At 42.4% G+C, this 18,193-nt stretch overlaps 3 long non-coding RNA genes across 3 annotated transcripts; all 3 read right to left on the bottom strand.

Annotated features, from left to right (window-relative positions):
- Positions 1-3,125: 3,125 nt before the first annotated feature.
- Positions 3,126-4,502, bottom strand: LOC124658092. The gene is made up of 4 exons (XR_006989007.1): positions 4,139-4,502; positions 3,534-3,616; positions 3,370-3,437; positions 3,126-3,194 (listed from the first exon to the last, which is right to left on the bottom strand). It is a non-coding gene; the product is annotated as an uncharacterized LOC124658092 (long non-coding RNA).
- Positions 4,503-4,539: 37 nt separating this feature from the next.
- LOC124654136 lies at positions 4,540-5,526 on the bottom strand. The gene is made up of 3 exons (XR_006988226.1): positions 5,462-5,526; positions 4,669-4,814; positions 4,540-4,586 (listed from the first exon to the last, which is right to left on the bottom strand). It is a non-coding gene; the product is annotated as an uncharacterized LOC124654136 (long non-coding RNA).
- A 1,523-nt stretch (positions 5,527-7,049) lies between these two features.
- On the bottom strand, positions 7,050-9,127 carry LOC124658427. The gene is made up of 3 exons (XR_006989187.1): positions 8,984-9,127; positions 7,934-8,854; positions 7,050-7,742 (listed from the first exon to the last, which is right to left on the bottom strand). It is a non-coding gene; the product is annotated as an uncharacterized LOC124658427 (long non-coding RNA).
- Positions 9,128-18,193: the final 9,066 nt, after the last annotated feature.

Genomic DNA, 18,193 nt, shown 5'->3' with positions numbered 1-18,193 from the left:
TTTGACTAACTTACATGTAAATAACACAGCAATCTCTGTTAACATTCACAAAAAAGTAACCTACCTTATCAAGAAAGCAGAAGTTCATCAAACGGTTATAAGAAGGAAATGGTCCACACATGATAATGCAAGCCAAAGTATTTTTTTCCGAGAGACAACAGGAAAAGGTTTCTTGACACTTCATTAAATTTGGAACAGATAAGTTACAAGATTGATTAGAAGCCACCTCCATTGAAACAAAATCCTGGCTACTAATCACCCCTGGAATCGCCATTGACGCCACCTCTTTGTGTTTTACACTCGGGCATCTGGTCCAATACCACCATTCCCGGACTGTGTCCCGTTTTTTAGGCTCCGAAAAACTGCACGCTTCGTTTGACGCGGTCTGATCTGGGACTCACCTGATAAAGAACATTGCATGAACAGGTGGTTCACATCTTCGAGAGCATGGAGGCATAGAGTGCACTGTGTATTGTAAGGCAGTGCTCACTTCTATAATCTTCCTGATCGCACACGAAGTGCAAGAAAAAGTAATAGCATACAATTAATGCAGTACAGCTCATCTGCGCAAATAGTCTGACATGATTAACAAAATGAAATGCTCGACATCATGATGGCATGAGTCGAGAAGAAATCTAACTCGCGAAAACCAAAGATAATAGGCCAAGAACCAAACACGTGGCATGTTGCAACCATATGTACCAAAACACGACACATCCTATCGCTTACAATGCTAAATCTAAGAACTATATTGACATCACATATTATGTTCTTGTGAAAAAAGAAATCTCAGTTGACTCAGGATAACAGCAAACATGATGCAAATTATTTCGAAAAGAAAGGTGGGCCACCATATCAAGATTTAACAGACTCAAATATTTCTATAGCCATATCTTCAGTTTGCAACCCACAGGAAAACGTGCAATGCATCAACAAATTCTTACAGAGAACCATAGACTATCCTTCAGTATAAATATTAGCACATACTCCTACTCCCAATGTCATAGAAATCTGAACTACTACAAGTAGATCCACTTTAGCATTACTATGGAGCAGAAACTCCAACTAACATATTTCACTTCAAAAAGTAACTTTGCCACAAGTAGTGCTATTGTAGTTGTTTCTGTTTAGGCATACGAAAATATTATGGTAAGGAGATCCAACAATTTTATCATAAACAGTTTTATGTATGCCCGGACCATTAAAAAATATGGAACAACAGAATAAGTACCATTTCAAATAGTACCATCTCATTTTCTTGGTGGGCAATCGTGTAAACAGTTATCAGATTTTTTTTGGAAACCATGGGCATTTGTTTCTATTAATGAACTAAGACCATTTTTTATGCCGAAAAGAATCAAACATATGTTTATATATGGGTTAGTATCTGTAAAACAAAATATACCAATGGGTTGTTTTAAGTCTACAAACCATTACTTCACAAATGGAAAATAAACCAAGTTGTTTGAAGAAGAGTTTAAAGGTACACAACAAATGGAGTAATTCAAGTAGATTAACAAAGGAAAATGCTGAATCTAATTTCATTTTGTAATAACTCTGCAAGTAGCGTTGCCATCATTCAGTATTGGCCTACCCTTTTCATTTACCTGATATGCTCAGCTAGTGTTTCAAATATACATTCAACTGGCGTTTAAGGGGGAAAATTCAATGGGTCATAGCAAAAGAAGTGTGAGGCCTATAAATTATACCGGAAATCCAAAGTCATTGTGTTACTATATATGACGTAGCCCAAACCATGCTCGTGATTAGAAAAAAATAGAGGGGGCCTTATTTGGTTTATTATGCTGGAACACACCAAAATGAACATAACATGGTAGTACCTACATGAGGAACATTTCTCGCAATACATGTGGCCGCTCCACCAATCTAATTTCCATCAACTCGTTCTTCATCAATTGCGGTGACCATCTTCTCTGCATATTCTGGAACGGGGCATGTACAAATGTTGCTTCCTATCTAAAGAATTTCAAAACAAAGATAAAATCAAGTAAATCATTGAGACTGTCATGTAAATTCAAATAAATAATTATACCGGAAATCCAAAGCCATCGCTCGACGCACACTCACTTCCTTTGCTCGGCACGCGCTATGTGACCGCCGCCATCATCCAACCACCCGTGGCCAGGCGTGGCGGTGGCCTCATTTGGTCGCATGTGTCTATTTGGCATGTCTGTCAGTAAATACAAAATAACCAAATTAAAATAGGCATAGTTGAATAAGAAGCTACTCATCACATCAAAGAGCACTAATATTTTCAGCAAAACAAATCAATGAGTTTTCAAATAATGATAGTTTGGGGGCGAGATGGCCTGGGAATGGTGAGTGGTTCTACTCCACTTCTCAAATCAAATCAAATCAAAGAACCGGGGAATTTAGCTTGGGGATTTTATCCAGCCTCTTAGCCATGGGAATCCTCTGGCCTCCTACCAAAAAAGGAGCTCAGGCCCCACCTTCCACAGACGTCTTACGGGTCAGCAGATCCCATGGCAACAAAACGACATAGAGCTCACCTTCGCATCTCACGTCCATGGATCTCACGGAGCAGCGCCATCACACATATGCCCCCGCCATCTCACGCATGAACCGATCTGTGGACAAAGAGAGAAAGTGAGAGAGGGAGAGGGAAGATGCATTGAGAGGAAGACGACGGCCTTACTCGTGGAGAAGCTCGTCGGCGCCGAATCCGTGCTCCTCCTCCTCCGTCCCAGCGCCACCCCTTGCTGCTCCTCCACCTCCGGCGCTAGGTGGGTCGAGGGGGAGAGGCCCGACGGCGGTGGCGGCTCGTGGTCGATCATGGCGGAGCTCGCCGGCCGTTGCCACAGCCGGTCTCCCAGCACCACCTCCTCTTATTCTTTTCCTCCTGTGGAGGCGCTCGTCGATCGGTCCTGGCCGCCGCCGCCGGTCTCCCCGCGCCCGCGACGAACCAGGCCAGCCCAGCCCCGCGTGCCTTCTCCTGGTCCTCCCCAACCTCCTGCACGGTAAGTGAAATAGATATTTATGTACAGATGGTCATGCTTCAGCACTAAAACAAGATAAAATTTATTGATCAAATTCTGACATGATTTTAGCACATGCGCCAGTGATACCCGTTGTGGATACAACCCTGTTGAAAGGGTTGAAGAGTGAGGTTGAGTCAAGTCAAAGTTTCATGCAAGCACGCAACTGAAACTCCACTGAAAGACACTGCCCATCATTGACCAGACAAATTAGGACCAAAATATGATAAGTAACGGTTTCTTCACAAAATGTTGAAGCAGGACACATCTATCGCTTGACACTCGACTGGTGATACATCAGGTTCAACCTGAACAACATCAAGCCTCTTTAGTGCAGATTTGAGAGACGTACCTGACATTGAACATGTGCAGCCTCTTTAAATCTCCTTTCGAAGGCTAAAGCTTCAGCAGCATCACTCACTGGAAATGCAGTAGGTAACAAGAGACTATGAGTGTATAACAGAAGAATATTGTTGAGAGCATTGTCAGATTCTTTGTTAGTCAGAGAAAACAAACCATTCTTGCCTAGAGACACCAACCCTTTCTGCTGCCAACATCACAAGATAGGTGCACACACCATGGATTTTCTTAACTCAATGCTGAACAATAAACCACACCAAGCATAAGTATATATACACAATTCCTGGCCCTACAGACATGAGACACATAAATAAATTGATATTTTGCGATCTGTAACATGCAATACCAACTGAAAGCGCTTGTATAAAGAAAATAAAAGTAACATCAATTAGCCTTTCGGTGAGCAGATGGGAGAAGAAAAAATATGAGAGCCGGTTAGCACCAACATGAATAATTGTGAAGAAAAATACAGAGGTATCGTATGTTTTTTTATTAGAACCTGAATAAGCATAAAACGGATGCATGGCAAAGCCTACTTTTAGATATGTGATGGATAATGGAACACCAAGTTCACAATCTCATTCATAGAATTCAAGAATGTAAAAAATCAATGCTAATTTTGTAAAACAGCTTGCTTACCACATACAGTAAAGTTACTGCCACATAAGACTATTTTTCTTCCTACAATGATTTGAGAAATAGGGGCAATCTGCATATGGAGTTGGGAAATTATGCAAGGGGAAGGGGGAGGATAAACATACCCGGAGCAGACATGCAGTCCATGAACGCAAAGGTTCTGAGACGATTGAGACAAGTTTTGGGACACGGAACATCATAACAACATCAGATGCCACCAACGATATTGGCGTTGATGACTGAGGAGGCGGAGATGGTGTACCCTTTGTTACAGCAGGAATGCCTACCAGAAGTTAATTTTGTAGATAACAAGAGAGAATGAGTGTATAACAGAAGAATATTGTTGAGAGCATTGTCAGATTCTTCATTAGTCCGAGAAACTGAACCATTCTTGACTGGAGACACCAACGCTTGCTGCAGCTGTATGCTTTTCGAGAAAGTAACCTGCTGGGAAAACTGGACAGCAGCATCCATTTTCGAATTTATCCATTCCGTATTACTGAACATCTCTTCAGCCTCAAAATATTTGTCTGGCCAGACCTCTCCTATGTCATCCATTTCCAAAAGAATAACCTTTAACCGCATAGGAGAACGATAAACTTTAGTTTCTCCTCGATTTATAAAGAATAAGTTGACTACTGTGAGAATTAAATACCTCAGCTCTAAATTCCTCCGAGAACGGATATTTGGCATCCCACATATGTCAGATATTATAAATGTTGTATTGAACCTGTCTCTGAACATGATTCCTTCTCATACTTGATCAGCAAACACAACAATGCTTTATCTCCTTGAAACTACCTGAGTAAAAAGTAAGTCAGGCAATCAAAAATATTGATTTATCAATTTTAATATGGTCAAGCTTTAGTACTCTGCCATAAAAAAAAATCAAAACAAAACTTCATAGAAACTCATCCACAAACCCAGCATACAAAATTTCATAAGAATTTCAGTTTTGCAAATTCCTCTTAGAACAGCCTATCACTCTTATCTGAATGGTAATAACAACAACAAACCAAGCTATTAATGAAACTTTTCATAAGTCTGGTCACTTAGATTTTACACCAAGAACATGGAGTCAATGATTAAACATAAAACCACGATATAAAGCACGATATATTATATTGGACACCGTTGCAACCTGTGGAATGCTTAGTTATGAAACTGGGAGGTCATGCATCAGAGAGAACGTCAAAAATAAAAGAAGAAAACGACCACATGGCACGTTACATAGATCAGTATAGACAATATAACATTTTAAAAAATCCTAAATGCAGAGCAAACAACATGAATGTAATATGATTAATTTGCATCACACGAATGTTGATGCTACCTCTTTCCCCAATAAGGCTGGACGCTTTTTTCAATGTCTCATCTATTTGTTTGAAAAGCACCAAATACTGAAGTGAAAATAGAGATATAAACTGAAATAGGATTCGTGTTAGTACCAAATAGGATCTTATCAAGGCTCCGATTTGGGATGAACTCGTAAACGAACAGCCGCTCCTGCTGCTCCGAGCAGACGCCGACAAGCCTGACAAGGTACTTTTGCTCCTCCACACCTTGTGTTGACACCTCTTTGGTAGCCTTTTCACTGCTATTTCTTCCCTATTCGGCAGAGTACCTTCTGCAAAATGGAACTAATAATAAATTGTGCTATCTGAATTTCCTTTTTTGCAACGGGGCTATCTGAATTTCAATGTGTTGTCTGATTTCTCCATATGTACTCCCTCCGGTCGGATTAAATTGACGCGGGCTAGGCAGAGGAATACAGCTACGTACATACCACCAACGGCTCGTCAATTAAACATGACCAGAGGGAGTACCTTGTGAACCTCACTGAATCCTCCTTCGCTGAGCTTGTTGATTTTCGTGAAATCCCCGGTTGTAAGAGTGTTGAAATGTAAATCATAATGGAGTCAACACTTTTGATGTCCTTGACCTTCAAGCAGTGATAAGCAAAGAACAAAATCAGGTCCACATCTCAACAAAGAGTAGTTCTTCTGACTTCTGAGTGCTTGAACCAGATAATATCAAACTGAAAGCATCAACGATACTATTGGAAAACTGAAACGGGAAGCTCACATAATAAATACAAATGGCCCACATCTTCAAAGGGTAGTATATTTTACATATAAACTTATTCTGAAAAGCATAACTTATTATATTTTTATCTATGTTTTGTTAATAAAGACGCAAAGGCAAAAGTGAAATGGTATTGCAACCATCATAAGTATATTACAGAATCGAAGTGGTGGATTTCATATGTACATTCTATGGAAATTTCGCGAACATTCCCCTGCAGGCAACAACATTGCATAATCAGGTCGAAGCTCTTACGAAATGGCTGAATCTCTCGGCCCACTGCGCCACTCACGCAAGTATCTGATTCAAACTTAAATTTATTGCATGAAAAACTCATATTTATAGCATAAATTACTTCCAGACCGTCTCATCATGTACAAATTCACGAGGCGGTAGCCAACCTGACAAATCACACTGAAGAAACCTCACTTCAACTCTAACTCCATCTTTGAGCTTGGTCTGCGGCAAACCAAACTCTCTATTGACTGAAAGCAGCTTTCCTCCATGCCCATTTGTTAACCAGCACACTGCTCCAGTAGCAATCTTCACTATCTTAACAAGGGAAGTCTATCTGCAAGATGAATGCAGCTAGCTGTATTCAGAGAGGTGAATAAAACTTAAAATACAATGGAGACACCGATACTATATGAGATTACTGAATTGTTAATTTAGTGAAGAAGTTATGATATATACAATGTTATCACCGGAAAAAAAAATCTTGCTCGAGTGGAGTTGAAAAGGCAGACTCAACCTAAAAAGCTCAATTACATATGCATCAGGGTATGCCATATATTATACAGGGTTAATTGGTTAATGTCCTAACAATTTCACATGGTAAGTTTGTTGGTCTAATGAGAGGCACCCTATAAAAGCTCCGGTATGCAACTAATCATGCAACACTTGTCATGGATGGTTTGGCATACCCAGACATTGCTAAACTTGGTTTGGCATTTTATATCCTCCCAAGTGTGGTAAAGAAGAGGTGGCTGCACCAATTGATCTCCCACGGCAGCGGCTAGGAATATAAGGAGATAACACATCAACATGAGTGGAGGTTTATATAAAGGAGATAAAATGCCAAACCGTAACACACATCAGGGATATAAAAGCATGACAAGTGTTGCATGATTAGTTACATACCGGAGCTTCTATAGAAAGCTCATCGGCATGGAGGTGTGTCAACTTATAAAACCTAGAATTCTAAAGGTAATCGAACTCGGACAGTGAAGGATCTAACTACCTTTAACAATCTTCGAATACAAAACTTCATATAATCACAATGAGAGGGCCAAAGAGATGCTACAAATCAGCAAAACATAGTGGAAAAAGTTTCAGTATCTGCCTGGAAGCAAAACGAATTAGAATTAGTAAAATCAATTAAGCTAAAGAATTCGCCAAAATATATGGTTGATAGTATGCCCACGTATAATAATCTCAGCTTCAACATCATCAAAATGATTCTACATACTTTTCCTCACCCGTTATTCTACTCAATAACTCTGTAAACTTTATAAAGCTATTAAGTTGATTGTACAAAAGAGAGGAAGGCATAAATATGGAAAAATAAAAAGGAACCATGAGTGAGAAAAATACCAAGGATCCAACAGATAAGAACCACGAGTGTCGGCAGAGAAAGAGCAAAACCTAGAACCATGTTAGGAAGACTACAATAAAAATCGCAGAAACATATTCTTTCTCACTGTACAACAAGCTGAATCTTTAGTCAAGCTATAAATGATGTGATTTTGAAATTATAAATGTTGAAAGAGGAAATCACAACCCTCCACATGCAATATGTTACTGAGGTTAATACCCAACAAATCACTGAACCTTACCTGGTCGATTTTCTCGGATTCAGGTAAGAAGGGCACACCACAGATGACCTTTCCCATAAGGCAAGGGTTGCTGGAACTACTGGGTTGTGGCTTCAAGATGTAAACAACATTACTGTGTTATGAAATGAACCTCTGTTTTTCATGTAGAAAAATAAAGAAATGGAAACAAGATTATTTGTATTACTCATTTGTTTACTACTCTTACCACCCTATAAAGAGATAAATAATTAGCAATCAAGCATGAATTGTATATACCAGACAAAATATCATCTAAATCCAGTTTTCAGCTTCCTTTTTATATGCTAAGCACGGACACATAACTATTTGTTTAGAGAAGGCTGATAGTGTCGGCCAACAAAGCGTCGACGCTGAGTCCTGCCCCATCCGAGCTCGTCCTCAACTTCACCTCAATAACAAAAGACACAATTTTATGAGTACACAAGAAAGGGAAATGCAATGGCAAAATGACAGAACATGCTTCAAGTGGCTTTGTACTATAATCTGTACTATGCAATCAAGTTGCTTACTATTGAAAAAATGTCAGACTCTTCTTCAAGTGGCTTGTACAGAGTAAATATAGTTTCATGATTTATTTACCTTCTAAGATCAGACGGTGGTCTTGGACAAATGAGGATGAGGCAAAAGGACATTTGAGCGAGTAGTAGGTAGTGTAATTAAAGGCTACCTCCACGACATGCCCAACCAAACGTATTGAGGATATTATTTCAGAAGAAACATTAAAATAACTTGGGTTTTCGCTAGAGCAGGAGAGAAGGCTGAACGTTACCTTCACAGGAACTGTATCCCATGGAAATTTCGCCATGAGCAGCTCAGGGACGCGGCCAAGAAAGCGTCGACGCTGAGTCCTGCCCCATCCGAGCTCGTCCTCAACTTCACCTCATATTCTCTTGCCGCTCGTAGCTGCAAAGTAGAAATTAGTTTCAGATAATAGAATCAGGACATGATTTTTCCTGGCAGAGGCCATGAACGGCACGGGGGAGGGAAGAAGAGGAGGAGCGGCGCACGGGATAAGAAGAGGTAGCAACCTACCTCAGATCGAGGGCTCCTCCTGAGCGCCCAGGACCGTCCTGACGGCTGCAACCTAACCTCAGGCCTGCGAAGGGAAGATGCGCGACGACGGCAGCAGCTCGGGGTCAGGGGGAAGGAGATCGTGGCGGCGGCTTGGGGAGGAGAGGAGAGGAGGAGGAGCAGATATTTTTTTCGCCTCGCGTGTGAAGAAGCTAGGGTTTTTACCTGAGGTCGTTCGGGTTCAGTCACCAACAAAGAAAAGTGACGCAGGCGTGGAGGAGTTGCTGGCTGAATCGCCGGCCCCGCGTGCGTCTGGTCCCAGGTGTCATGGACATATCCAGAGAAGACACCGGTGAAAACAGAAACTACTGCATCCAACGGTTGCTAGAAAAAGTGGGCTCGCGAAATTACTGTAGCTCTCCAATTGGACGAACCAGATTGATGTGCCCCTTTGGATGGCCTGGTTGGCCGGGTAAGGTTGCAACATTTATAGAAGTAATGCAGCCCCGGATCAGTGTGTGGAGCTTATAAGATGTTTAGACCATCTCCAGTCGCGGCCCCTAAACGGCGCCGGATCAAACGTTTGGGGACGTGTTTCCTTCGTGTCGTGTTTGGGGACGTTCCTCCTCAGCCGCGTCCCCCAAACGCCACCCCCGAAACTTTAAAATACTTTATTTTTTATTTTAATAGATAGAAGAAATTTGTAGGTAATATTTAAAGCGGTGGAACATAAACAAATTACATATAAAAATTTTGAAAAAACATAAACAAATTACATATAAAAACGTTAAAAAAAATTAAACTACTTCTTCTTTTTTGATGACCTCGCCTCGTCGTTCTCACGGTGGCGCTTCATGCTCGTCACCTCTTCCGAAGAGCCGGTGTCGTTCGACGCGTCGGAGGAACTTGTGTCCTCATCGTCGATGGTGCTCGCCGGCTACGCCTTCGCCTTTGCCTCCGCCTCCGCCTTCGCCCGGGCCGCCGCCGCCTCCTCAGTCTCTTCCTGCTCCTCCTCGTCGGCCTCCCATTCCTCCTCGCTGTCCGGCAGCGGGGAACCATCGCTGCTAGGCGTTGCAACTTTGTCCCACCAATGGCGCCATCGAGGTGGCTTCCCCTCGCCGTCGATGTCTGATGGCAGCTGAGAGAGGTCGCTCATTGTGAGAGAGGAGATGAGAGATGAATGGCGCCGGCCGGTTGTAGATCGGAAAGCGTATACGTAGGGGTCTATCGAAGAGAGTGGCGGTTGCTCTTCCGCGGAGTTCGCGCGTCGAGCGACGCGGTTGCCACTGCGACGGTTCCCCTTCCCGGGAACCGCACAGTCGCTAGGTAGGTGGCGGTTGAACGTCCGTTCTTGAGTCGCTGATGTGTCGGGCCCGCCACTCCCCGTCTCGCATTTCGTTGTGTCCGGCGTGCCCAGAGCGTTCCCTGTGTAGCGGGGACAGGCTCGAGATGCCGGACACACCGTATTGGGCCACGCCGGACGGAAAGGGCCTTTGGGGCACACAGCTGGGAATGATTTTTTATCCGGCGTTCCCTAAATCCTTTTGGGGACGTGGCTGGAGAGGCTCTTATGCCTAACTAATAAAGTTCATGGTTCTTGTGGGAAAAGAGGTTTATGTTCTTTCGGAGTCAAATGTTACAGGTAAAGAATTATGTGGAAAAGAAAAGAGCTATATGCATGGAACATACACGAAGTTGTCCTCGACGTGCAAACACACCCAAATAGTTCCAAAATGGGGGCAGGTCATACACGAACTGGTAAATCGGGTTCAAAAACATCCACAACCAATGAGAAGTTGTCATTTGGCTTGCCATGGTGGCGAAAGAACAAGGTGTGTGGGTTAGGCATTTTTGTGAATCCCCCTGGAATTTGTTGAGTTAAAAAATGACCCCTATTTTGACGTTGGGCGGGAAGGGAATATGCGAAAGAATATTTGTCCCTAACCCTAGTTCCCAAATCATTTTCTCCCCGAGGCGACGGCGGCGCGGTGGACCGGTGACGGCGTGGGCGAGGCAGTTCTAGCAGTGGCGCGGGCGAATGGAGGAAGAAGCTGGAGCAGGCCACTAGCGTGGCGTTTATCTCGGCGGAGAAAGCTCGAGCAATGGCGCGGGCTAACAGTGGCGAGCAACCGCAGAGGTGCTCTGGGATGGCAAGGTATGCTGCAGCAATCGTTTTGAATGAATTTGCTCTGAATTTGTTGCAAATTAGAGGATATAAACATTGAATTTGCTCTGTTTGTACTGCATTTCAGGTAGCTGTGTAGAAATCGAAGGATGCTTGCAATATTGATGGGCACAAGCAGAGCTTTTGCAGTTGGAGTTCTTCTTCTGTGATGAGGAAAGTTGCACAGAAAATCTGAGGCTGGAGAATGTTGTTGCTGGTCTGGAATGTGAGATGCAGAGGATGAAGTTGGAGAAGAAGAAGCTGTTGAGGGATCACAAAGCAGATATGAAGTGGAGGAATAAGAAGGAAGCTAGCATTGTTGTCTTAGGTGTTGTGTGTGTGCTGGTGTATATGGTTGTTGCCCTGATGACAAGAGGATTTGTTTGACAAAGCATGTACTCAATGTAGCTATGTAATCCATGTTGTTCTATGGAATTTGAATAAATAAATTCAAGAATACTTGTTATTTTGATCATTGTATTGCAATGCCAAATTGTTCAGATAGAAATTTGCAGCACAATACAATTTTGTGTTCACAAAATTATGACAAAAAATAGCAGAATTCATGGCAACATTGTTTCACAAGAATTTTCAGGATTACATGCATTTTGACAAGGAAAATATGTTGGAGCTCCTCTATGTTAGGATTTAATTAATAGGTTAATTAAAGGGGTAATCCTCCCTCATGTAATTCTCTATGTTGATTGGTTTGTCAACAGACACAACCCTTTCTCACACCTCTTCGAACGGACGTGATCCATATTCGCGTCTCTTCCCCTTGTATATAAGTTGTGAATCATCAATGGAACAAAATAGTTGAATCATTTGTTGTCTCTCTCGTTTACATCTCGATTACTTTCAAGACGTTATCAGCACGTTGCTCTCCATAGAGCAAATTTTGCCGGTCGGCGAAGCACGACGAATGGACGACGACTCATGCCGAAACTGGACCGTGCCCAAGCGATGCGCCCATCGACGTCGTTGCGCCACCGCGGTTGCCGTCCCCGTCGCCCGCCACCCCTCCGCCGTCACCACGCATAGGCGCTCGCCGCCGCATCCCGGCCCTCGGCGTGCCGCTGCAGAGCCCGCCGTCGAGTGGCCTGGCTGTCGCACCGACAAGCCCGGCCGCGCTTGGGCTCCTGAACAGCGTCGCGCCTGGAACCCGTCTTCCCGAAGACTCCTCAGACGAAGACATCCGTGACGGGAGCAGCTCCGGTCACCGGTGATGGCCGCCGATGCGAGGGCAGGGCTCTGGGTGGTTGACCGCGTCGAGTGGATTTAGGGATCGAGCACAGACCACCCCATCCACTCCCTGGCGTTAACCGCCTCGCCCAAGTGATTGGCTGGCCCATGCGGCTGCCTCACTTCCCACGCACGGGCCTATGGGCTAGAATTGCTAGAGGACCGTTTTATTTTTCTGGTTTTGCAATTTATGCCTATTAACAGTTGCATCGATCGATCATTTCACTTGATTGAAATCATTAACTAATTGCTGCATGGTTTCCCGTGTATCCTTTGTTAGGAACAATCGAATCGAAGAACGCCACGGCGACCGGCGGTGGACCAGCACACGGCCTTGGCCGACCGGCACCACGGCCTCCTCCCAAAGACGCGGGCAACGAGGAGACGCACCTGGCGAGCAAGCGGGCGCGGAGGCCCTCGGCCCCGTTGCCGCTGCTCCTGCGGAGATGGCAGCCCCCAACCTCGACGCCAACGCGGCTTCGGTACCGCATGGTCACGGCCCTGCGGCGGCGCGGCCTTAGCTTCGTGATGGTGACGATGCAGGCCAAGAGCCTGCACGGCCCTTCAGACAGCGGCGCAACCAGCCGCCCACGGCAGCAGCAGCGGGTTTTCCCTCTTGGGGAATTGGTAACCGCACCGAACGGAGATTGGAATTTTCTTATCCTTTGACTGATTTACAAATCAGTCTCCGGGTTCTTTAATAATTCTGTGAAGTCCATGGAGTTTCTGGTTTCACCCTAGATTTTTCATATGTTGAGACTTACAGAAATTGCAATCGAGTCTCGTTGGACTCTTGCCGTTTTCAGCAGTTTGACCATTAGGTTACTGTTATTTGCGAGGCTTTAGAGCAAATATACAGGATAAACCATTGAGTCCTCCTGAGTTGCATAATAATAAATTGTGCATCATTTTACACATGTAAAATGACGTGTGTATTACAACAGTAATACTGTTGCAAAGCAATATGGTGGCTCCATTATTCTTATAGAATATGGAATTTGCTTGCAAATTTGGAAAACATCAGGTAGCAAAGTGTAAGACACTTGCATAACTACGTCAAGTTTATACTTGTCAATTAGAAGGTAATTGATATGTGGCATTTACTACTTAACTGTAGATTATGCACCGTTACCTTAAGGTCTAAATTATGTCATTATTACATAATGACCCCTTCAATTTTGTACACAACTTATGGATTGCATGATGGCAACGGATTTATTTTGTTCTCAACTACGAGGTCTACACCGCCATGCAGTGATTACCTTCAATGTGTTTTAGTTAACACACGGTTGAAAAAGCTCCATAAGAGTGAGGTCTACACTACTTAGTAGAATTATCTCCATGTGTTTCAAGCAAAAATGAAGGCGCAATAGTTATGGCATAGTATCATAGCAACGAAATAATTTTTGTTTAAAACTATGATGTCTACACATGTGGTGACTATCTTGATGAAGTTTTTCCAAATGCTTGGTAGCTTCATAGCATTTGTCGTTGGTTGTGACTTTAGTGTCACATACTCCATCAAATGTGGAACCAAGACATTGACGACGATAACATCGCAAGTTATGTTATGAAGAGAATTGTGCAAACATACTTGCATAATTTGGTGATTACCTTCCATGCAAACACAACTTATGAGACATCATCATAGCTACGAATTAATTTTCAGGCACACCAGAGAGGTTTAACACCATTTTGTAGTGATTAACTTCATGTGTTATAAATAACATAAGGTTGTGCAAGCTATGATCGATGATAATATTCATAAGAGTGATGCACCACTAGGTGGTTGACTACCTCCATGTGTTTTAAGGAAATTAAAGATTTGTCCCTTTTGAGGTGACTAACTTTAATTTGAAGACCTACACCACATTGTGGTGTTCTTGTGGAAGGCTTGACCTATGTGTCACTACGAATCACCATGACCATGATTATGCTCAGCCATAGCATCTTCATCCTACTTAATCTACAAAGTGTCACACTTAACAATTTGAGGTTCACGCTAATAACTTCAAGCCAATGTCTTGAAATTATAATTAATTTTGCAAAGTTCGTTGCAACATAACCACATGATGGTTTTTAATTTACCAATTGTAAATTAATAATCTCTGGTTCACCCATGTAAGTAAATGATGGCTGGAAAGGAATCTGGGGCATTCACCCTCGATGGCCACTACTACCTTATATGGGACATGGACATAAAGATCAGTCTTGCGTCCCATGGATTAGTGCGTGTAATCCAGGCGCCGAAGGATCCACCTCCGGCTGGAGTCACGCCGCTAACAGAAGAGAAAATGTATGTTGTCTTGTACATCATAAGACATCATACAACCAGATCGTAAGGGTCGTGAAAGGCATGGCAGAGCATAAGTTTGACAAAACTAAGCTTTGCGACGAGTGTTGATGCTATACACATATCACGCAGGAATGCCACGCCCCATAGCATCTGGTTTTTCTGTATCAGCAATTGATGGAATGCAAATGACCTTAAGGGAAAAGGTTTGAAGCTCACTTCAACCTTCATCCAGACTGCACTAATAGAGATGGTTGTTCGCGAGATGTTCCTCTTCGATATTGCAACACCATGACTCTCTAGTGGTCACGGGACCCTATGGGCACGGAGAACATGACCATTGAGTATGCCTCAACCGACATGTTTGGAGACTTTAACTAGTCCCATTATCTCCTTAATGAACGATTTATTCATGTCCATTTTTATTGTTGTAATAGAACATATATATTGTATTTCACAATATATTTTATCAGCACTCTGGTATGAATAATATTGAATGTCTTCTATATATTTGATAAAGATTTCCACAATGAAAACTCTCTAATTCGATATATAGATTTCTACGGGATTCAGTCCAATGGATGAGGAACAAGTATTTAAAAAGGTACCCTCTCTATTGTTTAGATTGTACTACACGTACATCCAACCCGTAGCACATGTTGCCTATAGATCAATTCCATTGGTCATGATTTGCATGAAGCTAAGTTTCTTTAATAATTGAATATTATGTAGCTCATTTTGAGGTTCTCATATAGTCCCTCGATCAAATGCATTCGAGGTGATATTTGTGGCCTCTTCCAACCATAGTGTGGACTGAAATCGAATTATAATCAATTCGAATGGACAATGATGCAAAATTCTCTTCATGTGCCTCCAATAATTATTGCATGGTTTTCGGAGATTGGAATTTAGCACTTTGTCACGTATGTCCATACACAAAAGGTTTGGTTGAATATCTGAGCAAGAGGATCGGGCTCGTTGCATGACCTTTGTTAATGAGTTGAAATTTTACCAACTTCACGTTGGAGTCATGCGGCTTTACACACCCTTGACTAACTAATTGCATACTGCAGAACTTCCCCTCTGCAATTAATACGTGGAAATCCTCCGAGCATTTTCCATCTGCGTAAGTTCGGAATCGCTTCACGCGTACCGACCTCACCACCACAACGTACATCATAGGCCCACAAATTAGGGATCTATGTGGGGTACAGATCTTCGTCGATCACTAAGTACCTTGAACTCCTCATAAGGGATCTGTTCATAGCCTCGTACGTTGATTGCAAATATTGAAGGATGGATATTTCCAGGCATTAGGGGGAGAATTCAAGTACCAAATAGAATGCCAGGAAATCATTTGGAACTCCACGTTCCTCCTCATGTCCACGTACTCAAGAATTTGGACTATATGTCTAGGATTCACAAATTTGCAACAATTCGCAAATAACCTGCCATATTCATTTACTGATCTCAAAGGTGTTATATAATCCTTTAATCCGGCTAGAAATGCGCTCGAAAGAGTGGAGGTACCAATAAAAACCACTCAACTCCCTATTTCTCAACAGAGGGGGAGAAGTACGGCCTCTAACCAGGATCTAGCTTCCTGCAAGCAACAAGGAAAGACGAGGAGAAATCCTCTGAATCAGTAAATGCATATCAACCTAGCGTTGACCAACACCTTATGGGTAGTATACACCCAGTGGAAGAGAAACCTCCACAACCTAGCTTCAGCTTGCACACACTGGCTGGGACATCGGAACACTTGGACTCACGCGTATTGGGAAATCACGAAGAGTCATCATGGGTGCTTGATATTTCCTCCTACTATATCGATTCTAGAGAATCATATGATTAAAGCCTACAAATGTCGACAATATTTCTCTTGTATGATTGCAAACATCCTTCACAATGATTCAGATCCAAAGACCATGGCCATGGCAGAGTGTAAACCACTTGCTCGGACTGAAACAAGCGAATGATGCAATCCAAGCAGAATTAGCCTTGATCCTCCAAATGAGTTCCCTATGCGGTTCAACATGTTCTCTTCCATCAATGAAATGAGATAATAAGGTGGTGAGAAAGCAAGGCTTGTAGCACAAGGTCGAATTTACGCAGAGATCCGAGACCTAATTTTCAGAAGCGAGTGAAATCCTATTTCTGATACATTATATCATTGGCAGTACAAAATCATCTATCTATGCAGTTGATAGATGTAGTGACTACATATCCATCTGGATCACTAGATTTGGACATATATGTATGGTTCCCGATGGAATCTCAATCCGAATCGAAATGCAAATGCAACATGTATTGTGTAAACTTAATAAGTCACAACATTTCTTATTGTTGTCGGTATATTTTGGTACAACCGATGTAGTGAGTTCCTTATACACAAGGATTACTCCTACAATGATGATTACCCATTTATGTTTGTCATACACAAGGATTACTCTTGAAATGACGAAGCGTGTGATCATCTAAAAGACGGAATTTGAGATGAAGGATTTGGTGAAACCCAAACGGTGCTTGATATCACAAGTCGAGCTACTTCACTCAAGTATTATGGTACACCAAGTTGCCTATATTATAAATATTGGAGAAACTTAAAATGGACAAGTCATATCCATCTCTCATGCCGGTTGTTCGATCTCTAGAGGTAGAGAAAGATTCAGTCAAACCACGGGATGATGTAGAACGGATGTTGGGACTTGAAGTTCCATAACTCAGTGCCATTGGACCCACCAACACAATTAGTTGGGAATCAAGAATATATTTCGATATCTCCAAGGCACCACACATTACTTGACATATTCTTGTAATTTCAGAGAAATCTGAACTCCAATATCATCAGGATACACTGATGTTGGCTACTTGAATGATCCTTACAATGTGTATCAACATGGTAGAATTGTCACTCCGTAGATGTCTTCGGACTCTTGTGACAACACCTACCAACATTCTGAAATACAAAGCCGCGTCAACACGTGTAGCTTTACGGAATGATAAACCACATACATAAGTCATGTGGTATTGGTTCTCTTGAATCATCAACCATTATTTACATAGATAATGTAGCTTGTGTTGCATGGATGCAAACATGATAGATCAAGAGCAATATCATAAAGCATATTGCCCCTAAATGTTTTATCTCCATGAACTCCGGAAGAGTTGGGGAATAAATATCTTGCAAGTCAAATAATGCGATAATCTCGTTGGTTTGTTCACGAAGTCTCTACCAACTTCAGTATTCCATAAGTATTTTATGGAATTGGTATGTGACGGCTTCCAATTTTGCAAGAATCAGGGGGTTATCTTCCTGAATCAATCATGTTCAAAACACCATATTACACTCTTTTTTCCTTTATGAGTTTACTATACAGGTTCTCATCAAGGTTTTTAATGAGGTAATATCAACACAAGATGATATGTCATATTTTCTGTTTTCCCCACCGGGGTTTTTAGGAAAGTATATACGACATATATTGTTCTCTAAACTCTATGGGTTTTTTCCCTTTTACAAGGTTTTTCTCAT

This window comes from Lolium rigidum, chromosome 5 (assembly GCF_022539505.1).
Source record: "Lolium rigidum isolate FL_2022 chromosome 5, APGP_CSIRO_Lrig_0.1, whole genome shotgun sequence".
NCBI classification, from domain to species: domain Eukaryota; kingdom Viridiplantae; phylum Streptophyta; class Magnoliopsida; order Poales; family Poaceae; genus Lolium; species Lolium rigidum.
Note: the sequence above shows the minus strand (reverse complement) of the source record. Positions and strands in the feature narration are given on the sequence as shown.